Here is a 24,975-nt window from a genome sequence, read left to right as displayed (position 1 = left end):
ATAATGAGAATGGAAAACATCCTTGGCCAGGGAAGTCAGCTGTTTCTGTTCCCTGATTTTGAATCTGTGAGCAAAGCTTTGCTGTCTTGTCTGGAATCAGAAAGGTCAGTTTAAGGTTAAGCCTGAGTGAACGGTCCATCATGAAGTAAACACAGCACAACCCAGGGCTATGTGCAATGTTATTCTTTCACCTTCTTCCTGGAATTTCAGAGGTTGTACAAATGGAACACAAAAGTGAACAAAATAATGTAACAGTGCAAAACAATGTCAGTGGAGAAATGTTTACTTGAGGATTCAAAAAGGAAACAAAACATACTTTAACTATGAATGTGCCTATCTCTCCTCCCAGCTCCCTAAGTCCCTCTTTCCTCAAAAGAAAAAATTATCTTTTCTTTCTTTCTACAAGACTATATTGTTTACAAAACCCTTTCTTTCTCCCTCTCTCTCCTAAATACACAAAGAGTAAAAACAGGACAATGGAAGTGGATGGGAAAGCTGAAAACTCAGCAAACTCAGTGCTTTTCAAACTTTTTTAAACCAAAAAATCTGATTATGGACAAAACTTATTTGTAAGCTGTATTAGACAGCTATAGCTGTGTAACAAAACACAACAGCTCATGGCAGCATGTGTTCTTGTACTAACAGATCAACAGGTTGACTATAAGTGGATCTAGGCTGGCCTCGGCTCTGTTTCAGGCTACAGGTTGCATTTAGGTCTGTTCTATACCCCTCCCCTTCTCCTTGGACCAGTGGCTCCCTACAGCATATTCTCACAGTAAACAGAAGAGTACGAGAGGTAGGCCAAACAATGCAAGTACATTTAAAGCTTCTATTCACATCCCATCCTCCCACATTTCATTGGCCAAAGTTAGTCACATAGCCAAGCCCAAAGTCAGTAGAACAAGGGAGTTATGGTTTGCTCCAAGAGGAAGAAGGAAGGGAGTAATTTTTATTGCTGACCAACAATCCAATCTATCATAGAAACCAAATATATAACACGGAATAAGTGGCTTTTTGCTAGTTGAATGAGGGATGAGGCCCTCTAGACACATGCTCTTCCCCATCCCCAAATTCCCAATGAGTCCTCTGGCAACCCCACAGGGCATCAAAGAACACAGAATGAAATGCAAGGCAACCTTCCCACTTTACAGATAAGAAAACTGAGGTGCAAATCATCCCAATAACTCATCCACCATCTGAAAAGCATCAGGTGTGAGGCCACAAGTAAGGAGATCCTTTCTATGCTTTTCCGAATGTAATGACAACTGGTCATTTTCCAGTCTCTAGTCATAGTTACAGGGATTATAATGGATACAGAGTTTACAGTTTGTGTAAATTGTTTGCAGCTGGAGAAAATGTTCACAAACCAGGTAGCATAGTAAATAAAGAAAAGGAGGAAGTGAAGAATATCATTCTGACTACTGACTGAATCTCAAACTACTCATTTCACAGTAAATAAGTGAGAACTAACTACTTCAGTCCCTGCCACCCAACTGTGATTCCATGTAAGTTACAGCAGTGACTGACAAAATAGGAAAGAATACAGTAGAGTTAAATTCTAAATGCATATCTGATGAGGAAAATTGTCAAATGAAAGAGTAAGAATAGCATCGATCACAATTCTATTTGTGGATAAATGAAGACTTCAGAAGCCAGAGAACCAGGAAGAGGGCAGAAACTGTCGCAAGGTGGCACTTTGTCAGCACTAGAGGCACTAGGGGAGCCCCCTGGTCTAAGGAGGTTAGTCACCAGGGAGACCTGAGAAGTCAAGCTGGATAATGTAGCAGGCAGATATTAGAAACAGAGAGTAGGGTCAACACTATGAAAGACAGCCACTTGAAGAGGCACCAAAGTGAGACTAGGGTCCCAAAGATGGCCAAATGTTTCAGCCTTACTCAGCCCATGATTCCAAAGTCAAGGATTGGCAGAAGAGAGGGTCCCTTTCAGTGGTTAGAGGTTAGAGGGGGAGACCAAGGTACTCCAGCATCCAGGGATGAGATGAAATGGCGAGGCTATTCCCTGACTTGAGAGTGCCAAGTTCTTCCTTGTCCAGTTCCCTGACGTGGCCCTCAGCTCAGATCTTGTCCCCCTTGCCTCTCCAGGCTTGAAATGCCAGAGTGAGTAGACAGCACAGGCCACTACAGGTGCTGAAGCTTTTCCAATCCACATGGGGACCCCTCAGCAGTGACTTGTGCTGTGCCACCAGAACTAAGCAGGAACCACATTTCCCAGAGTTCCTTCCTCTACGGTTCCAGATTAAAGCTGGCAACAAGAGAAATCTGTGAGAGGATTGGAAGGCAGAAGGGAAGCAGTAGCCATTCCACTCAGGAGGTTTAATTAGGGACCCGGCGCAGCGGCAGCTCACACATATCTCAGACCTGCTGCCTCACCTTGACGGAGCAGGGCTCCAGGATCTCTGACTCCCTGGGTCTCCTCCAGCCCAGAGTCCTGAGCCAGGTGCATGTCCAGCCCTGTGATGAGAGGCATCGGCTTTTCCTGTAGGTCACTGTGTTACCACTGCAGGAGTCAGAGACATGGTACAGTTCATTCTTGCTCTCCTGCTTCCATCCAGCTTTCTGTCCCATCTGCAAGCCCTGCTGACCTGAAGAAATGTCAAACTCAACTCCAGATACAGAGGCAATAGCCTTGCCTAGACATTTTTACTAGTTTTCATAATGGGTAAGTCTAATCCCTATGATTAATCCCTTATTCCATGTCATACACAGTAGCTCTGATTTCCTGATCAAACGCTAATTGATACAAGTTACTCCCATGGCCTTAGCAAATGCAAAGACCTTCTATCTCTGCTTCCCATGTGGTTCCTCTGATCAGAACACTGATGCTTCCTCCAGCCTTCTGCTTTCTTGACTGAACTTTTACCACTAAACCACTGCCACCATCACCACCACTGCCACCAAATCATTATAGTCATTACTACAACCACCCAACTGTCATATTCACCACCACCAAACCACCATCATTACCATCATCACTACCATTACTGCTATCACCAGTATCATCACCACCACCACCACAGTCACCATTACAACTACCACCACCATCATCACCACCACCCCTATCACTATAGCCATCACCTGCCACCAAAATCAGCACTACCACCACATCAATACCCTCATCTCACCTCAACACTGCCATTGCCATTATCATCATTCTCATTATCACCATCACTCCTAGTCATTCTCACCAGGCCACCACTACCACACCATCACCCCTCCTTTATCTCGTTCATCTTCACAGCAGTCTCACCCAGGTCAGATTATTCCTAGCTGACAAATGAGGAGAGGTTAAGTAACTTGTCAGCAATCAAGGAGAGAGTTAAACCCAGGTCCAACCTCAAATTCCCTATTCTTTCACTACACTACACAGCCTCCAAAACTATGTTTGACAGAGCAAAGGGCAGTCAATAGTTAGTGGAAAAAAGGACTGAAAGCAGCAGAACTGTGCTGATCAAGAAAGGAGGGGCAGAAGAATAGTAGCTAGAAGGCAAAGAAGGAATGGATTCAGACAAGATCCCCCAGAGCAGAGGGGCAGAAGGGGGTTCCACATGGGTGGCAGTTCGGGCCCAAAGCCTGTGTCTAGGATTCAGAGAGGAAGTGGCCTTGCTCCTGCAGACCTCAAGGCAAGCCCCAGAGGAAAGCTCACCCACTGCATGAAGGGCAGAAATCAGAGTCCGACGGGCCAGTGAGTTAAAAGGGGCGAGTCAGAAACTACCAAGGGAAGCACCTGCAATGCCACTGAATGTCTTAGCCAGGGTGGTTCTCAGTCCTGGCTGCACAATAGAAGCAGCTGGAGAGTTAAAAAATATACTAATACCCAAGCCCCACACACAACACTTCTATGATTTTTGTAATGCTTCTCAATTCATTCTAATGTGCAGGAAGGGTTGAGAAGTAATGCTTTAACCCAATGAAACTCTGGAATCATGCTTTCCTTCCACCTGAGCCCTCAGAATTCCCTCACACTCCAGTACAAGCTAGCTGGCCTCTTGAACCAAGTGTCTCCGAGTGCTAGATGGTGGTAAAATAGAAGGGAGAAACGGATCCTTCCTAGGATAGGGAAAAGATGAGTCTAATTTTAGACCAAGGAATCTACCTTTTATTTTTGGGTCACAAAATTAGATAATTAATCTATAAGTTGAAACAATAAGAAAAAGAAGGTAAGCTGAAGGAGACTCTCACAGTTTGGGTAAGGGGCTATTCCTCTCCCCAGCCTGGAGGTGAACTTGCCTTATTTTCTACTATATTCATATACTTAATAGAACAAGAGAAATTATAAACAACAAGAGCCACTGTTAGCACTTGCTGAATACTTATTGTGTGCTGGGCACTGGGTTAAATCATATAATTCTCAAGGTAACCCTATGTGGTGGATGCTAACATATTCCTCATTATACAGATGAAGAAACAAAAGCCTGGGGAGGCTGAAGAATTTGCCCAAGCTCACACCAGCAGCAGAGCTGGGATATGCACTGGTATATGCCTCCAGGGTCCACACTCCCAACTCCACACCACACAGCATCCCAATTGCCATGGGTTCTGGGATAAGTATTACTGTCCCTATTTTACAGGTGGGGAGACTGAGGCTGCTGCATCTCACTAGCACAGTCTGAATTTGGAACCTCCACAAGTAGAATATACCAGAAGAGCTGAGCAGCAGTTTGGCCTACAGGCAGAGAGGTTTCTAAATGCCCAGTTCTTCCCGTCCACCACTCCACCCTTTATGCTCACAGGCTACACAGAAATCACATGGCATGACCTTTCAAAATAACTGCATTTTTAAAAATCGACTCAAGACCCAAACCAGTATTGGTATGTGAGCCGAGTCTGAAAATGACACATAAATAGATGGAAAGGGCGAATCCAACCGCGCTGTAGGTTGGGCAAAACATCTCAAATTATTTGTTTCAAATATTTTGCAATTGGCAAGACCCAAACCACATTTTTCCAAGCATTCCCTTCTCCACCCCACCCCCACACTACCCAGTTTTACATTGTAAGCCCATGTGTATTTCCCAAAAAATGTAATCCATATGTCTCTGAGCCGTTTACACTTAACTCATCAAATTATTGTTTGCTAAAAGTTGTTTGCTGCCCATGAAGCCTTCTGAGACTGTCTGTGAGGCCTTCAAAAGCCCCTTTCTGCCTCTTTTCTTAGAAACAGGAAGCTGCATTTAGCCAAGGGCAAATGAAATTGAACATGTTGGCACTGGGAGGGAAGAGGTTCCAGGGCCAAAAAGTTTGTTCTTGTTCTCAACATGGCAGAATATCAAGGAAGGTCCCTCTGAGGTGGTATTTCAAGGCCCAGAAAACCTCTTCTCAGTGGAATACCAAGCTCGAGATTGAGTCCAGTTTTGTTTACAGCCCTGTTCACCATCCCTCTATCTGCCATGGTCCCTGTGATGGTTCAAGAAAGTCATAGAAAGCAAGCAACAAATCCGTGACCTGCTGGTGAGACCGATGATATCAACTGCTATGGTGGAAGTAATACCGGGTTTCCACCTCGGCAGCTAAAGGTCTTGCAAGTTCTGCTTTTCTATCTGCCTTTTAAAAAAGCATGCATGTATATAGGCAACAAACCAAACACTTCTCAAAACAAACCATTCCATCTGATATGGTTTAACTCATCCATGTTTTTTGGCTTTAGCAAAAGGTTTTAGTTTTTTTTTTTTTTAATTGCTTAAGTTCAGCTAACTTATGTCTCTTGGGAAAACTGATCTATGTAAACGTGATTTAACTAAAGGGGTTTGAGCCACTCACATGTGTTTTACATTTTCTAATCATCCTGAGCTCTGTATATGGTGAGCAGACTGAAAAATGATGGTGGTCTTATTTCAACATCAATTTTTATCCATTCTATCTCCCAAGAATGCCAAATGATGGCTGAAGAGAATCTCACTTCTTGTTTCCAGACAATCAGAAGCTGGTATTTATGAAAAGTTAGAAGTGTGTGAAGTCGATTGCATGGCTAGAAGATCCAAAGGAAGATGGCAATTCTTTAAGATATCTACATTCATTAAATTGGCAAAAACTTTAGAAGATATTCCTTTTAAATATTATATTTCCCTGATTAAAGTAAGTTCAGCAAACATTTAAGATGCCTACTGTATTAGGCATTGTTGCATAACAAATTACCACAACCTTACCGGCTTAAAGTAATATACATTTGTTATCTCAGTTTCCACAAATCAGGAGTTCAGGAGTCCAGGCATGGCTGAAGCAGGTCCCCTGCTCAACTGTTCATATGTTACAGTTAAGGTGTTTGTCTGGAGGCTTGACTATGGAAAAAATCCACTTCCAAGCTCATTTGGATTGTTGGTAGAATTCACTTCCTTGTGGCTATGTGGCTGAACCACCTGTTTTCTCACTAGCCGGTGGCTGGGAACTGCTGTCAACTTCTAAAGGCCACCCTCAGGTCCTTGCCACATGGGCCCCTCCATAGGCCCCCTTAAAACACAGCTACTTACTGCTTCAAAGCCAGCAGTGGACTGTCTTCCTTCAGGAAGGGCATAGTCCTCTTTTTAACGGCTTTTCCCTGATTAAGGTAGGGCCACCCAGTATAATCACCTTTGTGAGTAACTCAAGATCAACTGATCTGGGACCTTAATTATATCTGCAGAATTCATTCACCTTAGCCATATAATGTAATCTAATCAGAGAGTGACGGCCATCATATTCATAGGTCCCATTCATATTTAAGAAGAGATTTTCTAGGATATGGATGCCAGAGGGGTTGGGGATCTTGAGAGTGATCTTAGAATTCTGCATACCATACCTTCTATGTGCTAGGACATGGCAATACATTAGTTATGAATCCTACCTACAAGAAACTACCAGGCTTTAAGCCAGGAGTGATAATGTGTGCCTATAGTCCCAGCTACTCCAGAGACTGAGGCAGGAGGAGCGCTTGAGCCTGAGAAATCGAGGCTGCAGTGAGCTATGATCATACCATTGCACTTCAGCCTGGGTGACAGACTGACACCAAAAAAAAAAAAAAGAAAGAAAGAAAGAAAGAAAGAAAGAAAGAAAGAAAGAAAGAAAAGAAAAGAAAAAGAGAGAGAGAAGGAAGGAAGGAGAGGGAGAGGGAGAGAGAGGGAGAAGGAAAGAAGGAAGGAAGGAGAGGGAGAGGGAGAAGGAGAGGGAGAGGGAGAAGGAAAGAAGGAAGGAAGGAAACAAAAAGAAAGAAAGAAAGAAAGCTCACTCACAGCCTAACAAGGGCAGTGGATATGTGATAATAACTATTCCATGAGATATGTTCTACAATAGAGGTACATTTAATGTTCAGAAATAGCACAAAAGTAGTAACATAAACACTGATCTTTGTAACATAAATAGGAGTTCACGAAGGAGGCAAGCATGAGGAAGATGGAGGATGGGTTAAGTAGGATTGGCTCAAAACAGGTATAGTGTGATTAACAAATTACTAGTAATTTGATTTTGCTAAGATTTCAGCAAATGTGCTGAGCATTTTTATCTGCTGAATCTTGACTTGTCTTCTTCATTAAAACAAAGAAAGAAAAGAAATCTAGTTGTCCTAAGGACCGGTCGATGGACCTCATGTATGTGTGTGAAAATGTTGTCCATGACTCATCCATTTACAACATGATGATAATGCTGAGGGGAAAGACATATAGTCAGTTAATGCTTCAGGCCTATGAGAAAATGTGCTCCCAGTTTCCTTCTGAATGTGTGGACCTTTTACAATGAGAAGCTTTCCTTGAAATAATGTTTCATTCCAGAATGCTAGAAATGAGTCCATACCTACAGACATAACAACAGCAAAAGCTACGGCAATTGCAGAATTCCTGAGCATGAAGAACAGCAACCAAAGTTGGATGAAGCCAGGGAAATCACAGCGCCTGCGGTGACACATGCTGAGAGCTGCACCCCACAGGGTGGTGCTTTCGTAAGTTGCAATAAGATTCACTTTTGAAGCTTGAAGTCTTCTGACTCTTCTACCACAATATGTAAATACAAGCCAGAAAGCAAAAAGCCTCTAAAAATTACAGTAGCCTTCATGTCAACTCCAAAATACCTCTTGAGCCAAGAGGAAGATGACAACATTGCAAATGAAAATGCAACCATCTTGCACGCGGTTCAGCTCTGAGTGTTCCACTCCCACTGCCAACAGTCTGATGTGGGATTGTTTCTGGTTACTCAGACCTGCTCGAGTTAGTTTACCTCCCTGTGGCCTTCCTGACAAGCCATATGGATAGGAACTACAAAGTACTGGGAGACCCGGATAACAGTCTCAGTTCAATTCGTTCTTTCATTTATCCAGAATTGTTGGAGGACAAGTGAGTTTTCCACTTATTGGATAAATAAGTTTTCCAAACAACTGAAAATTTTGGCTAGCCACAAGATTTTTGCACTTTTATTGTTTAAATAGGGGAAATTCTCCTAAGATATGGAATATATTAAAAGCATGGTCCCTGGACCCTGAATACCTGGGTTTGAATCTCAGCTCCAACGCATGCTTGCAGTGTGATGTTGGGCAAGGGACTGAACTTCTCTCTGCTTCCAGGGATAATGATAGTCCCTGCTTCAGAAAGTAGAAAGAGTAAATAAATTAACCACACAAAACAGAACAGTACCTAGCACATAAAAATTGTTTCAGTAAGTATTATTGTTATTACTGTAAACAGAATGACTAACAGAAAATATGAGGCTTTTCTTCTCAGAATCATCACTATAACCACTAAGCAAAATATTGTATGTGTACATATGTATATTGTTTACATATATAATATATATTTATAAGTATACAAATATTTTATGTATTTATGTATACACATACTTTATACAACCACACACTCACTAAATATATATATATACACATATATATTTATGCATCCATCCATACATATATATGTATACACACACACTCTCTTTCTAGATGTAAATATATAAAATCATGCCCTCATAACCCACTGGAATACATTAAGGAACTACATTTACCTTAAATGACCTCAGAAGTTTTAGCTTCTAGTTTTTCACACCTTGTGTTTGCCTGTTTTAAACATTCTGGTCTCGTCTTTCATTGGCAGAACTGCTAGTAGCCGTGTCTGGCTATGTCTGACTTCTTCCTGCCCTGAGTTGTTCTTCTATTCTTCCGTGACTGAGAAACCAGATTGCAAAGCTTATTAGAATTGTGGCTAACATAAGAGCACAGAGTTCTGAATGAGAATCTCAGAGGCTCCTCTATGAAGAAAATGGATGGGCTTTAATATTTGTACACCGGATCACCTGCTATGGCTGATCTGATCACCGTGTTTAGCTTGCTTTCTGATTCTTGAACCTGTTCTTAATCTGTGCTCTTCAGCTGTGCTCACAGGACCTTCAGGCCGTGTGAGCAGATTTCAGGGGCTACCATGGTGTAGAAAGGGGTGGCCAAGGTGGGGTTTAATCTAGGAAGGCTCCAAGCCCTCCATTTTTGCTTCAACCAGAGAAGCTCTGAGATGTTTTATATAATGGGCTTCTGCATAGGATGTCATTTGCAAAAAGGCTTCCACTGTTATATTAATAAATAAAGTTGGCAACTACTGTTCTACAGAGTTATGTTTGCTAGATAAATGACATCTGGACATACACTCTTTTATGTATGTTTGAAATATTTCAAATAAAAAATGAGAGTCATAAGCCAAACCAACACTAGGGATTAAACGTAACAAAAATTCATATGTAATAAATGAGACTGGGCATCTACAGAAAACATTTCCAAATAAACCACCGTAACTATGATCTGTAAATTTTGTAATGATGTTAGGTTAACCCCACATCCCACCACAGAGCCACCATGTTAAAAGTCAATAAATGTAAAATAAGTATAATTTTAAGAAGTCTAAAATGTTAATGATGGCTACAAATAGACGGGGCTTGAGTTACATGATTGGGAAAAGGGGAATTTTAAGAATGGTTTGTCAGGGTTTTTCCAGAACTCATGAAAAGAGATTCTAATAGTTGATACTAGGTTTCTAGTCAGTAACATCCATACACTGGAAATGGACATATGAGCATGATGGAAACAATCTTCCAGCAACATTAAGCTCCCTCTTGTTCTAACTAACTCCATCTTACTAACTGTATCAGTTAGAATTGTTTTGTCTGCAAGAAACAAACAAAAACCCCCACAAAAACAGCAGTGGTTTAAACAAGACCAAAATTTATTTAGTTAGTTAGTTAGTTGTTTGTTTTTTGAGATGGAGTCTTGCTCTGTATCCTAGGCTGGAGTGCAGTGGCACGATCTCAGCTTACTGCAACCTCCGCCTCCCAGGTTCAAGCAATTCTCCTACCTCAGCCTCCCGAGTAGCTGGGATTACAGGCGTGTGCCACCACACCCAGCTAATTTTTGCATTTCTAGTAGAGACAGGGTTTCGCCATACCGGCCAGGCTGGTCTTGAACTTCTGACCTCAAGTGATCCACCTGCCTTGACCTCCCAAAGTGCTGGGAATACAGGTGTGAGCCACCACTCCCAGCCAAGATCAAAATTTATATTTATCAGTTGAGAAGCCTTGAGGGAGGTAGTCCAGGTCTGCCATGGCACTCGGTGGTGTCAGGGCCCCAGACCTGCTCTACTTTATTGCTCTGTTATGAGCATCTGCCATTCTCAAGGTCTCTTCTGGTTCAAAATGGCTGCCAGAGCTCCAGACATTGCAGCCACTTTCCAGACAACAGGGAACAGGAAGAAGAAAAGGAAATCCCTCTTCCTTCAAGGAGACTTTTAAGAAGTTTTACAGACCCCTTCTGCTTACCTCATATTGACAACAACTTAGTCACATGGCCACACAGAACTGCACAGAAGGCTGGGAATTATAGTCTGTATTCCAGACAGTTCTGTGCCCAGCCAAAACTCGGGTATTCTAGTCCTAAGAAAGAAGGAAAAATAGATATTGAATGACAACAGAAGTCTCTACCATGCCAAATTATCTCCTGATTCCTATTTCCACTTCCTGAGTGAACCCACTCACCAAGAATAGAGTGGTATCCCATTGTCTGCTTTTCTCCCAATTATATTCTTAAAAATTAATTTTCAAATCAATGTAAAGCCACAAACACTTGTTAGGTGCCTATTATGATTTATACAATGGAATACTATTCAGCAATGAAATGTAGCAAACTATTAATATATAGAACTTCAATGAATCTTGAGAAAATTATGCTGAGTAAAAACAGCCAGAAAGAAAAACAGAGTACATGTTGTATGATTCCATTTATATAAAATTCCAGAAAAACACAAACTCATCTGTAGTGACAGGAAGCAGAATAGTGGTTGTTTGAGAACAATGGGAAGAAGGGGGGCGACTTGCAAAGGGACATAAGAAACTTTAGGGATGATGAATGTGTTCATTATCTTGATTGCAGTGACGGTTTCATGGGTATAGACATATATCAAAACTCATCAAGTGGAAAACTTGAAACACATGCAGTTGATCCTACATCATGTATGCCTTGATAAAGCTGTAAAATACTTTTTTAAAAAGAACTTATTACATGCCTGGTGCTATACTAGGCATGGGAGGCACAAGATAAAGGTATAAGGTCCTGTCCTCAAAGGTCTCACAGCCCAGTAAGTCATCCTGATTAATGAATTAGGCTTGTGAGTATAGATAGGGTGAATAGATCCTGAGTCCCAACACACTAAGAAGGCACTCAGCCTACAGACCGAGGGTCAGACTTTGTCCCATAAGTACCCCCAGCCCCCAAACCCAGCCTGAAACAGGCTTCAGTATTTGACAATGAGGAGCACCATGTATACATGCACTGCTCTTTCAACCTACTTCTACTAAAGCTCTGGATACACATGGTGAACAATATGCTAATATCTTAAACATCCCACGGTAAATTGTATATTTTCCACTCTTAGAAATGGAATCCAATGACATGTTCTCTTCACTTTCCACATCTGTGTTGCAGAGCCAGGAAGGATCCATGACAAAGAAGTAGTTGGCACAAATGAATCTTCTGATGGAACAGTCTAGTGATACAGCTACTTGGAATCTGCTGTTTCCAGTGACCAATATCACTCACGTTTGACATCTCTTGGTATTGCTCCTGCGCTGTGTGCAACAGTGCAAGGGTGCAGTGTTAAGCTCTGAAGACTCCAGATGGCAACTCAGGGGGAAAATACTATAGAGCAAATTATTTTCTCTATTTCCTCCTCAATCTTTCCCCCCTAGTTCCTAGGGCTTATGAAGGTCCACAGAATGTATCCTTAGAACTGAAAGCTGTTGCTCCCACCTTTTCCACCTTGAGAAAAAAATATCATTAGTTGCAGTGCAGATAGTTTCATCACAAAAAAGTAACAAAATTGATCAACTGAAAATCCTTGCGGAAGAAGAGATTTTTTTGTTATCTCCCTTAAGCCCTTTCCATGTTGGTCTGTGGAGCCTGAACATCACTGAGTAGGGAATGTCATACAGGATTGCATTAAGTGCTCCCCACAACCCAAAATACCTCCCCTTTAGCCTAATACAACATCTGACACCCTTGCATGAATCCTTTTAGACTAAGATGCTGAGGCTGAATTGTGCTCTGAGAAAAGAAAGCAAAAACCCAACTGGCCTACATCACTGAGGAGACCTTGAAAGATTGATGTAAGATAGCCCCTGATGGAAGAGAATGGGCAGGGCCCACAAGGATGACCTGCAGAATCACTGTGGACCTGCTGGGGGGGGTGACAAAGGACAATGGGAGAAGGAGGAGGTAGTGAAAATAAACTTTAGTTGTGCCAAATTTTCTGAAGAGCCAGCACTTCTTACTGTGAAAAACTGATCTGGAGTGAAGTGATGAATTATCCCATCCAAAATTACCAATTCTTTTCAAGCACTCCTTTCACTTTTATTCAATCCCCTAATAAAAGCAGACTTGCTGTCCTCATTAAGCCCAACGTATTGGCATCTGAAGTGTACTGATGTACTACTCATATGTTATTTCCCTAATTACACTGGAACTTGCAATGCCCAAGAACTCTGTTGATGAAAATAATCTTTCTGTAATATTTCCTTTTTGACTGGGCACCTCTGGGCATTAAAAACACATTATCAATGAAAACTAGGAAGGGCTTTCTTAGTTCTTATCACATTAATCTTGTCATCTAAACTTTTCTACTGGAAAGCTAGCTTCTTCTATAAATCCTTTTCTCAAATTATTTTGGAAGTAACCTGAGATACTACATCAATGAGAAGGCCCAGAGCAGATGTGGGAGGAAAGAAAGAGGAATTAATGACAACCTTCAGCATTTATTCTTTAAAGACTAGCAGCTTAAACCCCCTAAATAGAACATGTGAATAATCAACTCACTCCTGAAGCTGAAGGGAATAGTTTTATCTGAAACAGAAGTCCCTCATTATAATATGGTTTTCATGATCAGATATTTCCAAAGGGGCAGAGAGGTAGGGGACAGGGAGACATCAAAATATATCCATCCAAACCCAACATTGAAAAGCCCACAAAACACATTTAGCTACAAGTTGGAGTCAGTTCTAATTCCCAGTATGTCACACAGGCATCTCACAGCATTCACCACAACACCCCTGTGACTGTCCCAAGCACATCCACATCTTGCCCTTGGACAAGTCACACCTTGTCTCTGAGTCTCATTTCTCACCCACACAAAGGAAAGGTTTGCCTAAGGGACCTCTGCAGTATCTCAAAATCCATCCTATAATGGATATAGGATATATCCTATAGTGGAATTACACTGATGCTCTCCTAGTGGCCCTGCTGTGTCTTAATTTTTTGGTGCCTTAAGTCCTTACAGCATGACACTTCTCAAGACTACCCAAGGAAGCACACCTTCAGTGTTTTGCAATACCACATGTTATTGTTTGGCTGTATCCCCACCCAAATCTCATCCTGAATTGTAGCTCGCACAATTCCCATGTGTCATGGGAGGGACCCAGTGGGAGGTGACTGAATCATGGGGGCAGGACTTTCCCATGTTGTTCTCATGATAGTGAATAAGTCTCATGAGATCTGACGATTTGATAAAGGGGAGTTCTCCTGCACAAGCTGTCTTGCCTGCTGCCATGTAAGATGTCCCTTTGCTCTTCCTTCATCTTCTGCCACAATTGTGAGGCCTCCCAAGCCATGCGGAACTGTGAGTCTGTTAAATCTCTTTCCTTTATAAATTACCCAGTCTCGGGTATGTCTTTATTAGCAGCATGAGAACAGACTAATGCACCGCATCCAAAATGCCAAGAGAGAACCTCTTTGGGTGCATATTCAGAGTGGTTCATGGAAAAGCTACCAATGGAGGCCTACTGCCTGCTGAATGGACCTTCTAAGCACTACCAATGCAGAATAGCCCAGAACTAAGGGAGATTTGGCCCCTCAGGAGACATCTGGCAAAATCTGGAGACAATTTTGGTTGTTACAACTTAGAGGGAAGGGGTTGCTCCTGGCATCTAGTGAGTAGAAACCACAGGTGCTGCTAAACATCCTACAATACACAGGACAGCCACCAATAACCAACAACCATTCTGCCCAAAATGTCAATAGTCCTGAGGTTGAGAAACCAGGCCTAAGTCCACAGAACCAGCGGTGCGGGGCAGCCAGCTCTTACCAGTGCATGAGAGTTAAATGTGTTCATCTCCTTCCAGTTCCACATTCATGAGGTCACTCTGGCAAGAAGAAATCTGCCATGGTGGGAGGATTTACACCACAGAAATCAGCAAATCAGCTCTACAAATCAAAGCAATTTTATGTCTGCGAGCAAGTTGTTAAACATTTATCAACACACGCTAATCCAAACTTCTAAAGTAACTCGGAAGCCCAAAGTTCTTTCAGCAAGAAGGCTATAATGTAGTGAGATGACTTTACCTACGGGCAAGAAGTGGGACTTCCTAACATTACCACAACAACCATGACAACAAGGAAGGACACAGAATGAGGGACATCGTGGGCAGGTATTGGAAGAGTCTCCTGTTCTTTGGTTCCATTTGCTTACTTATATATATGCACTGCCTTCTTCCAAAGAGCACTTGAGGGGACAATTAGGAAATACACAACAGGCTTGTTTACTAAACTGCTCAGAGGAAAAGCATAATGGAAAAATAATAATTCAATACATTTAATTTTGAAAAATTGACATACAAAAATAAAGATCAACACACAACAGGTGCCAAGACCGAGGAGCAGGCAAGCTGATCCTTCCGCCCCTAGCCCAGCTGCCTGAAAGACACATTTCCTAGTGGGTCCTGGATGCTGGTAAAGCTGGACTCTACCAGACCCCCCACGAGGAACCGCAGGGCCCCCTCTTGCCTTCCAGGGCTCCGCACGGAGGATGGAATGCCCTACAGAAACTCAAGCCACATTGTAGGGAAACCCTTTTCCAGCTTGCTCTTTATTGCTGTCTTGATATTTGCCTCTGGTTGCTATGGCAAAATCTGGCATTGGAATTTTTCTGGGAACAAATAGGAAATAGTTGTGGGGGAAGTTCAAGATCCTACATACATTTAGGTTTGGTTATAAACACTCATAGTAAAATAAAGTGTTGACTCATTAAACCCAAAATAAACCAAAAAAGGATTTTTTAAAATCCTCTTTCAAAGACTCTTACTTTGTTGCAAAGGTGACCAGCTAGAAAGTTCTTTGCCCTTAGGGACAAGATCATCAGCAAAATGAACTAACAGGGTAGAGAACCGATCAGTTGGGAAACCGGTCACCCCATGCCAAGTCACACTCTGCCTTTAGCATGTTTCATTTCTGGAGCTGGAAGTGCTCACCCTACACAGAAGAAATTTTCCATTTGCAGGAGTGGATTATTTTGTCCAGTCTCACTGAGGAATATGCCAGGACTGCAGCCATTCGAACTCTGGCACCAAGGGTCTGGAAAAGCTTAGGAGGACATGCAGGCCTGTGGCACACCTTGAACCCAGATGGACCAGGTATCGCTTTGTTAGTGTCTAGTGATATAGTTTGGATGTGTGTCCCCACCCAGATCTCATGGTGAATTGTAATCCCTAATGCTGGAGGAGGGGCCTGGTGGGAAGTGTTTGGATCACGGGAGCAGATCCCTCACGGCTTGGTGCCATATTCACAATAGTGAGTGAGATGTTATGAGACCTGCTCATTTAAAAGTCTGTAACACCTACCCCTATCCCCAATCTCCCTTGCTTGCTCCTGCTTTCAATTTGTGGCATGCCTTTTCCCCATTCCCCTTCCGCCATGTTAAAAGCTCCCTGAGGTTTCACCAGAAGCTGAGCAGATGCCAGCACTATGCTTCCTGTATAGCCTATAGAACTATGAGCCAATTTAACCTCTTTTCTTTATAAATTACCCAGTCTCAGGTATTTCTTTATAGCAATGTAAGAATGGTCTAATACATCTATCTTTCCCTAAGGCCACTATATCTGAAGAGTTCCTGAATCTCCACTTTTCACCTAAGCCCCAACTGTTCTCTCAGTTCACATCCACAGCTCATATACCCTGACTTGTCTCCTAGGGCCAGCCATATATGTGGGAAGAAACATTGCCACCCATACACAGTGAATTGAAGAGGGTGAAAGTCCTCTCCACCCTGAATGGGCTAGCCGGTGTGGTGTCCCTAGCATTCAAGGCTATCATCAAAATACGAAGCCTCCTAAGAGATGTATGGAGAGGTATCACATCATAGACTTTACCAAACATTTCAAAGGGGAGATTCTTCAAGTGCCATCTGTCTCCAACCTATCTTTTTCCCATCCCATCTCCTAATGTTCCCCCAAAAACCTAGCTCGGCTCCAGCCAAGCTCATACCTTACTATCTCTTGCATCTACCATAGATGCATCAGAAATAATGAAAAAATATGTTACTGCATACAGCAATCTTTACTTATCAGAGTATCTCTAAAAGACAACATATTTATTTGGAGTAAATACTTAGGTAAGCCATTTGGGAAGGAGAGGAGAGATCTCAAAGTTGTGTTCAAATAGCAAACAGTGGTCAGTGAAGTATTATTTATAAAATAAGGGAGGAAAGAAAAAGCAACAGGTAACAGGAGGCAGGGCCTGTGTGGGAGGGGACTAAACATGTAAGAACAACTATTTTTCTAGAAGTCACCACCACCTGACAGCGTTCCAACTTCTTTATATGAATCAACTCATTCAACTCTTACTACAATCGGATGAAGTAGTTAGTAATATTATCTCCATTGCACAGGTGGGGAAACAAAGCCCCTGAACCCTTCAGTAACTTGCCCAAGGTTACCTGGCTTGAGAATGGTGGAGATATAGCGAGTGATGGTCGGACTCCAGACTGTACTTTCCTCAGTGGGGAAGCCTCTGCTTGCAGTTGAGGAAGGACTGCAAAGCAGTAGACTTAAAAGATTTTAACAAATATAAGAAGTCACCAACATAAGACACACCATTGTCTTATGTATTGTTACCAAAGGAAACGTGCTGACAATTAGACTATGACATACCAACACAGCAAGACAGAGTCTGGTTTCCAAGATATCAAATACTCAACTAGGAAAAACGTACATATTGGAAATGATGAACACAGTATCAAAGCAGAATATGAATCTGTTTCTTGTGGGAGTTACAGTGAAACCTCCATCATCTTCCCTTTGAAACCCCACAGTAAACTCCACATTTCTCACAAATGCTTTCGTGAGCATTGATTCTTGAGAGGAGGTGGTGGCAAAGAAGAACTCCTAGAAGTGTCATTTGTGTGTGTGCGCGGGTGCCCACATGTGTGCAGAGGCAGAGCAAAGACAATTTTAGCAAATTCAAAATGTACTTACCCTATATTTAGTTACGCAAAGAAAATGTACCTCCATTATTTTCTATAATTGATCAAATCTTTCTCCAGAGTCCTTCACTTTACTAAGTAAAGAAGGAAAATTACATGTCATCTAGTCCAATAATTTTAAATGCCTTCTGGATATTTTGGTATTGCAGCACCTCGTCCCCTACCACGCTCCACTTTCCCATTTTTCTCCAAGATGACCCCTGGGGGAAGGGTCTGCTTCATGTTGGTAGGAAAGGGGAGGAAGGTCCTTGGCCCACATGATTCATATGTGCAGGTTCCTGGTCTGTCCTCCAGTTCATCTAGTTCCCACCCTAGAAGGTCTCAATACTGAAGTCTGTGGCTGATCAATGCCTGCTGTGTGCTCACCAGGGCCATGCTGACTCAGCTCCACTTAGGTCCTCACAGGAGCTGCATATCCTTCTGAGGTCTGGCTATGTCTCCCATTCTATCTCCATCCTGGGCAGTCCCCCCACTGGCAACCCCCTGATAAGCTCATCAGCTGGGACTACTTACTCATGGCACTCATGGCATGCTTGTTCAATGAGCTTGGGTGTGACTTCCAGTTCCTTCCAATCGCAGCTCCTTGCCAGCCACTACACTGAGGCTGTCATATTAAAGAAGCTAATTGCCATCCTAGATATACCAGTGATCTCCTGAGAGGCTCACCTATTGGCAGCTACCTGTGCCCAGGAGACAACAGTCACCTGAAGGGGAAACACAAACATTATACAATGTTGCAATTAGTGTTAATGGAATAAAGATCAAGATCACCTACTGAGCACATTAGCATGCAGATAGCATGTTCTAGTCCTAGTGGATACTCAGTATATTTTCAGCTTAGTCCATGATTTCAGACTGGAGTTCCATGAAGACAGAGACAATGCTTATCTTGCTCATCATTGTATTTACATGCATAATGGACACTGAATATTTGTCAGATGCAAGCTAAAGTTTAAAAAGGAAAGAATAGCAAGTCATTTACATTAAAGGATAATGTTGTCTAGGCCAGTGGTTCTTAAGTGGAGATAACTTTATCCCCCAGAAGACATTTGGCAACATCTGGAGACATTTTTGGTTGTCACAACCAGGGAGGGGACGCTACTAGCATCCAGAGATGCTGCTCAACATTCCACTATGCATGTGACACCCCCCAAAAAGCAAAGAATTATTTGGCCTAAAATGTGAATAGTGCTAGAACTGAGAAACTCTGATCTAAGGATTTGAGAGCTACAGATCATGGTGTGCTGGTAAATGTTAACAACAGGCTCTCTGGGTAAGGGAGGGACTCCTGATTCATAATGTTTACCAATTTACATGAAATAAATACTACATCCATGGCTGATTTCAAGCTCCAACAAGACATCATGAAACACACAGTTGGGAAAAGGACATAGCAGAGCACACTGTTATATATTTCCACCCTGCAGGTACAATAGACAAAAATAACCCCAACAGCATAGACAATAGTAACATATAGTAAAACAATTTGAAAGTAATGAATTTCGAGTATCATTATTACTAACTTTGTTTTTAATGAAATTTCTTTAAATGTAAGTTTAGGCCATTTCACTTTTATAATGGCTGTATTTAATAAGTGGCTCACAACTCTCCTGAAATTTTAACATTGGCCCTTTGTGAGTCCGTATGAGCAACATACCTAGTTAGGGATAATGCAAATGGGAAGAGATAAGTTGAAGCGTTGAAGGGAGGCAAGAGGACAAGCTGCAAACATCAAACAGTGCCCTTGGCCCGTGTAGCAAGAGGAGGCTGAAGAGCAACTGGGGAGACATCCTGAAGCACGGAGCACCTTGTGAGATGTGAACATGGGAGCCGCTCAGAGGAGAAAAGGTGTTGGGATGTGTTACCTAATGGGTGACCCCAGTTGCTCTACTATGAAACATTAAAAATCCAGCTTCCAGCTGGTTGCGGTGGCTCACACCTGTAATCCCAGCACTTTGAGAGGCTGATGCAGAAAGATCACTTAAGGTCAGCAGTTCAATATCAGCCTGGACAATGTAGCAAGACCCCACCTGTCTCTACAAAATAAAAATTAAACAAATTAGTCAGTCACAGTGGTGTGTATCTATAGTTCCAGCGACTCAGGAGGCTGAGGCTGGAGGATCGTTTGAGCCTAGGAGTTTGAGGCTTGCAGTGAGCTATGATTGTGCCACTGTACTCCGGCCTGGGTGACAGAGGGAGATCCTGTCTCAAAAAAAAAACAACTTACAAAATCCTCTCTCATATATCTATCTATAGATAGATTAGATAGGTAGATAGATAATATAGATGGATAGATAATAGATAGATAGATAGATAGATAGATATGGATATAGGTGATATAGATACAGATGTAGATACAGATATATTAATAGATATACCCTAGTGGTTCTGAGTAACACCATATTAAAAGCAAAAGCAAATGAAAACAGCATTCCTCAGTACCTCCCCTAACACAGAGAGAGAAGTGAATAGAATTTAAAGGAAGGGAAATGTATCTACACTTTCCTATTTTCTTAAGAATAAAACATCGAGGACTGTCTCCCATAGTGTTCTATCACATTGTGCAGGCTTAATAAATAAAGAATTTAAACCACCTACCTTCCCCAAGGGAGACAGGCAAATGCACACTGGCATGAGAACGTACTGCTCAGGTTGGAGGGCTTCTGTCCGCTCCCCCAGGAGAATCTGGCCCAGTAAAGGAAGCACTGCTTTCGTGTGTGCTTTAGACGTCTATCCAGAGCTGCCGTCCTCATGGTTGGAGAAGTGAACAGCAAGCAGAGCTGATCCTGCTAAACTGCAGCCACTTCCTGAGGTTTGGGATGAACCCATCAAGGTCTCAAGACAGAGGGCCAGGACAGCATAGCTTCTCCCTCTGTAGACTAGGGCTGCTGAATGCAGGGAAGTCCATGTAGCCCCAGAGAGCCCAGCAGGTCTCTCCACAGTCCCATCCTCCACTTTCGGTGACACCTACCATCTGCCCACCTCAGTGGACCTGCTCTCTGTTCAACAAGTAGAGTGTTTGAATTCCACATTTTCCTTTATAAAAATCCTCAGAAGGCCAAATCTCAAAAAAATATCTACATGTGAAAGTGGGATTTGGAAGAGAAAATAGAATGGGGAGGGTTATTCTTAGGCCCAGGAAAGGGGGGCCCCTAGTATTCCTCTGGTTGTGCCCTTTCTATGGGGTGAAGAGTTCAGGGGCACAGAGATGTACCCACCTGGAGCCTGCAGCCTGCATCTCCTCTTTCGGACTATGTCTTGGGTACCAGAGACCCTGAATCCCCTGTCCAAGTGATCTTAATTCCACTTCCAGAGCTTTCTCCAGGCCTTTTCTCTCCAAGGCAAGTCACACCACCAGTGCACACACCCCTAAGCTAAGGGGTGCTGTTTGTGGGGATACAGCTTGGATGTGTAGGCTAGGATGTCCACGCACATATGTGTAGCACCCCCTTATGTGGGACTGCCAGGGTGGGAAGAGATGAGGGACAGGCCACAGGCCATGGGCTAGGTGTTCACACCCTCTGAGCCACCACATACCTGCATGGTGCTCCAAGACCCCACAGATTCTCAGTGCACAGCAGCCCTTGTGCACAAGTGTCTTTATCAAGGCAGGAGGATGGAGCATCTTTTATTTAACACTTTGCCAGCTTGATTTATCACTTTCAAATATTGAGGTATGGTATATGAGCCTCTGTTTTTACACTTGCAGGGCCCCACAAAAGTTAGGAAAGGACCTGGGGAAGGAAAAACGTTTAAGGGAGGGATGGGGGATTATCAGGATCGAAAAGGACCAAAATTGTTTCTTTGCTATGTGGTGCTTAAAATAGTGCCCAGAACATAGTAAGTATTCAAATCTTTGTTGAAACGGGAAAAGTTGGAGGGGGAAGGGAGAGAGAAAAAGAGAATTCAAATCCTGTCTTTACCATTTCACTTGTGCATCTTTGGGCAAGTATTTCAACATCTCTGATCCTCAATGTCCTCATCTGGAAAAATGAGAAGCCACGCTTATCATATAGAAGAACAAATTAGTGTTAACTGCTTACACTGTTCTCAATACCATCACCATTTTCATTAAATGCTCCACCCCCTCAATCCCATTTAATTTATAAGATGTAATCTGAGTATTGATTTATTTCAAATAACCTCAGGGAGGCTATTTCTACTGACATGCCCAATGCAGAGAGAGAAATATTTCATGATAAGCCCCACCAACATCCTCAAATGCCCCCCTACCACCATAGCAGGTACTGCTGGTGTCCACCCATACCCTTAGGCACTCATCACTTCAGTACTCAGTAGTCTGACTTCCAGTTGCCAAACCAGCATTTTTTTTTTGCATAAAGGCATCCCCAGACCTCCAGAGCCCACTTAGCCACTTGCATGGCAGGACTGCCTTCAACCAGTGATGGGCAGGAGTTGGTAGGAATACCCTGGCTCTCTCACTCCTAGAGTAAGATAACTCTGCTGTGCATGTTCTACACTGAATCCCAGCAGGATCATGTTCTAGTTACCCTTAGTGATAACTTGCTTGATAATAGACACTTTGGTTGCTACACAACAAGTATGCCTGAGTATGGCCATGCCAGTTGCTACGGCCAGTATTCCTTCTAATTGCTCAGTGCTCATGCCTTATCACTTGTTAAATATTTTCCAAATCACCCCTTCACATTTAACCAACAAGTTGTTCCCCCAAGTGATTCTTAAGAAACATGAATATTGTATAAAACTAGATCCAATAGCAATTTCACCTAATAAACTACTATTTATTAGTCTCCCCTTTGTTTCTGTGATGTATGGCATTAAAAGGCAATAGTTAAACGAAGAAGAAATGGACAATAAAAGATCATTCAGTGCTTCCAGCAAACACCACAGATTTTTTGTTGCTGTTGGCAACCTTCCCACATGTGTGAGTGAAATGCCATGACTACACACAGTGTATCAAATAGGCATCTGCTCTCAAGTGCTTTTGTACTTGGCAGTGACCTCAGGGCTTGACAAATATGTTGTCTCTGTGTTTTTATTTATTATCTCATAATCCTTTGGATGGTGACAAATTCTAAGATTATAACAAATACATTACGATACCAATATGAATGTAATGTAACAAAAAGATGACCTAGATCTATGGTAGGTGAATGCCAACCCAAACAGTGGCTAAACTGAGCAGCTGTTCGCAATTAGGTCCAATTAACAAGTTTTAAACACGGCATCACTGGGAACCTCTTTGAAGTGTGTTGCTCCATGAAGGTTTTGCTTGAAAGGGGTTTCCCAATGGGAACCAGTCAAAACCCTCAGCTGAATAGCTTCACTTCCTCTTTAGACTTTAGAGCCATGTAGAGTTCACACTTTTAATACATCTTCCCCAGTTTTGTGTATAAATATATCAGACATATAAAGAAATGTCTGGAAAAGCATCTTTGCTGAAAAGGACATTGTGAAACCAGGAAGGAGGAAAGCAGGGGGCAGGGCTCCTGGGCTCTATTTGGCAATCTGTTGAAACGATGATCCCTACAGAAAAGGAAATTACAAAACAACATCTAGGTATTCAATAGGCATATGAGAGCATCGTCTACTCTGAAATAGAAGCTCCATGAGGGCAAGAACTTGGTCTGGCTCATCATTGTATCCCTAGTACCTACTAACTAGAATGGCACACAGCAGACCTACTATAGATATTAGATGAATGAATGAATGGCTCTTTACTGAATGAATAAACAAATGCTTGAATGAACTAATAAAATAAATAAAGTATATACATACGCTTGGAAAACACAGCTATTTTATAAAATCTAACTCACATGAGTACGTGTGACACAAAAGCACACAGAAGCACATATACAACACACACACACACACACACACACACACACACACACAGAAAAAGCCAGAAATTTGTCTTGATTCTCCTAATTATTTTGCTGGTCCTGCCTATTTGGTGATCATTTGGGACTTACATTTCAGCTTCATTTTTCGTATCTGACAAAAAGAAGAGAAATGCAAGGTTGGACAGAATGCACCTAGAGTGGTGTCTGGCACATGGTAAGCACATAATAAATATTTGAGGACTAATGCAAGAAAAAACTACATGGTGCTCCACCATCCCTGGCCAGAAGAGGCTCTGATATCTCTGTGTTTCACTCCTTGTGCATTTCCTAAGTCTTGTTCACTGGCTTTCCTGCAAGTCCCTCTCATTCGAGGACAACAGGCCCAGCTCCAAAAGAGAGTTTTGGAAGAAGAGACAGGGAGCCACCTTCCTTCTCTCCAGGCCTTGTGGAGACAGTGGAGTCAGTGGCTTTGTTGTAGGTGAAGTGAGATGCTTATTTAGGAGATGCTCTGCAGACAGTGAGAGATCTGCCAGGAGGTAGGACTTCAAAACCTGGGTTGCCTGTTACAATGCTGATTCCTGGGTCCCAGCCTAAAAGGCTCACACTCAGTGGGTCTCGGGCATAAACCAAGAATCTGCACAATAACAACGACCCTGGTGATTCTGATGCAGACGATAAACTACTAGAGCCACTGGGCTAGAAGGAAAGCCTTCCAGAAGGAGAAAGATGTTCATCCCAGAGTGCCTACATCTGGTGGGTTGGTGCCATCCTGAGGCATCCTTCAGGGAAGTCCTCAAGCATTCTCTAAACATGACTTTAACTGACATTAAAAGAGAAAGAACACACATTCTTTCTTTACTGTGATGGTAGGGGACACACACAATTCAGCAGCCAAAAGGTTTCAGTTCCCCAAAAGCCTAAAAGCACACTAATAAAGAAAGGGCCCTGGAGTGCACTAGCGAAGACAGGCACGCTTCCCAAGCAAAAGATCCACTTTTCCCTTAAGGGAAAATCCCAGGTTTGAAAGTATCAAAGAAACAAAAAGAAAGACAACTAGAAAACAGGAGTTGGAAATGTTGATCCTAATGAAAAGCAAGGAAGTGGGGCAGAGACACCGACATCTGAATTACCCATGTGACAAAGTCTCAGGACAGAGGGAGGGCTGACACAGAGCTAGACTCCATTAAAGTGTTAGAATGACAAGTTCCTGCAACAGGATAATTTAGAGACTTGTAATATATCTGTCCACACAATAGCTAATTTCAGAGTCAATGGTGTACTCCTTGAAGACAATCTGGAAACCTGGAAAATCCAAGACAAATGGTCTGTTAGCATAAAGGATCTCAATGGTTTAAAGCCTCTATATATCATGGCTGCATGAAAGGATTCCTCTGTAAA

General features: G+C 42.5%; 1 long non-coding RNA gene across 3 annotated transcripts; it reads right to left on the bottom strand.

Annotated features, from left to right (window-relative positions):
• Positions 1-7,447: 7,447 nt before the first annotated feature.
• On the bottom strand, positions 7,448-23,501 carry LOC117065040. 3 transcript variants are annotated; one of them, XR_004429803.1, is made up of 9 exons: positions 21,676-23,501; positions 20,351-21,486; positions 19,618-19,788; positions 18,266-18,456; positions 17,745-17,826; positions 14,582-14,700; positions 10,770-12,074; positions 8,976-9,135; positions 7,448-8,559 (listed from the first exon to the last, which is right to left on the bottom strand). It is a non-coding gene; the product is annotated as an uncharacterized LOC117065040 (long non-coding RNA). The 3 variants fall into 3 exon arrangements; XR_004429802.1 differs by having other exon boundaries at positions 20,351-23,501; XR_004429804.1 differs by having other exon boundaries at positions 10,770-10,883; positions 20,351-23,501.
• Between the last annotated feature and the right edge of the window lie 1,474 nt (positions 23,502-24,975).

Source organism: Trachypithecus francoisi, unplaced genomic scaffold, assembly GCF_009764315.1.
Source record: "Trachypithecus francoisi isolate TF-2019V2 unplaced genomic scaffold, Tfra_2.0 Lachesis_group2, whole genome shotgun sequence".
Lineage (NCBI taxonomy): Eukaryota > Metazoa > Chordata > Mammalia > Primates > Cercopithecidae > Trachypithecus > Trachypithecus francoisi.
This window is presented reverse-complemented; position numbering and strand designations above follow the sequence as displayed.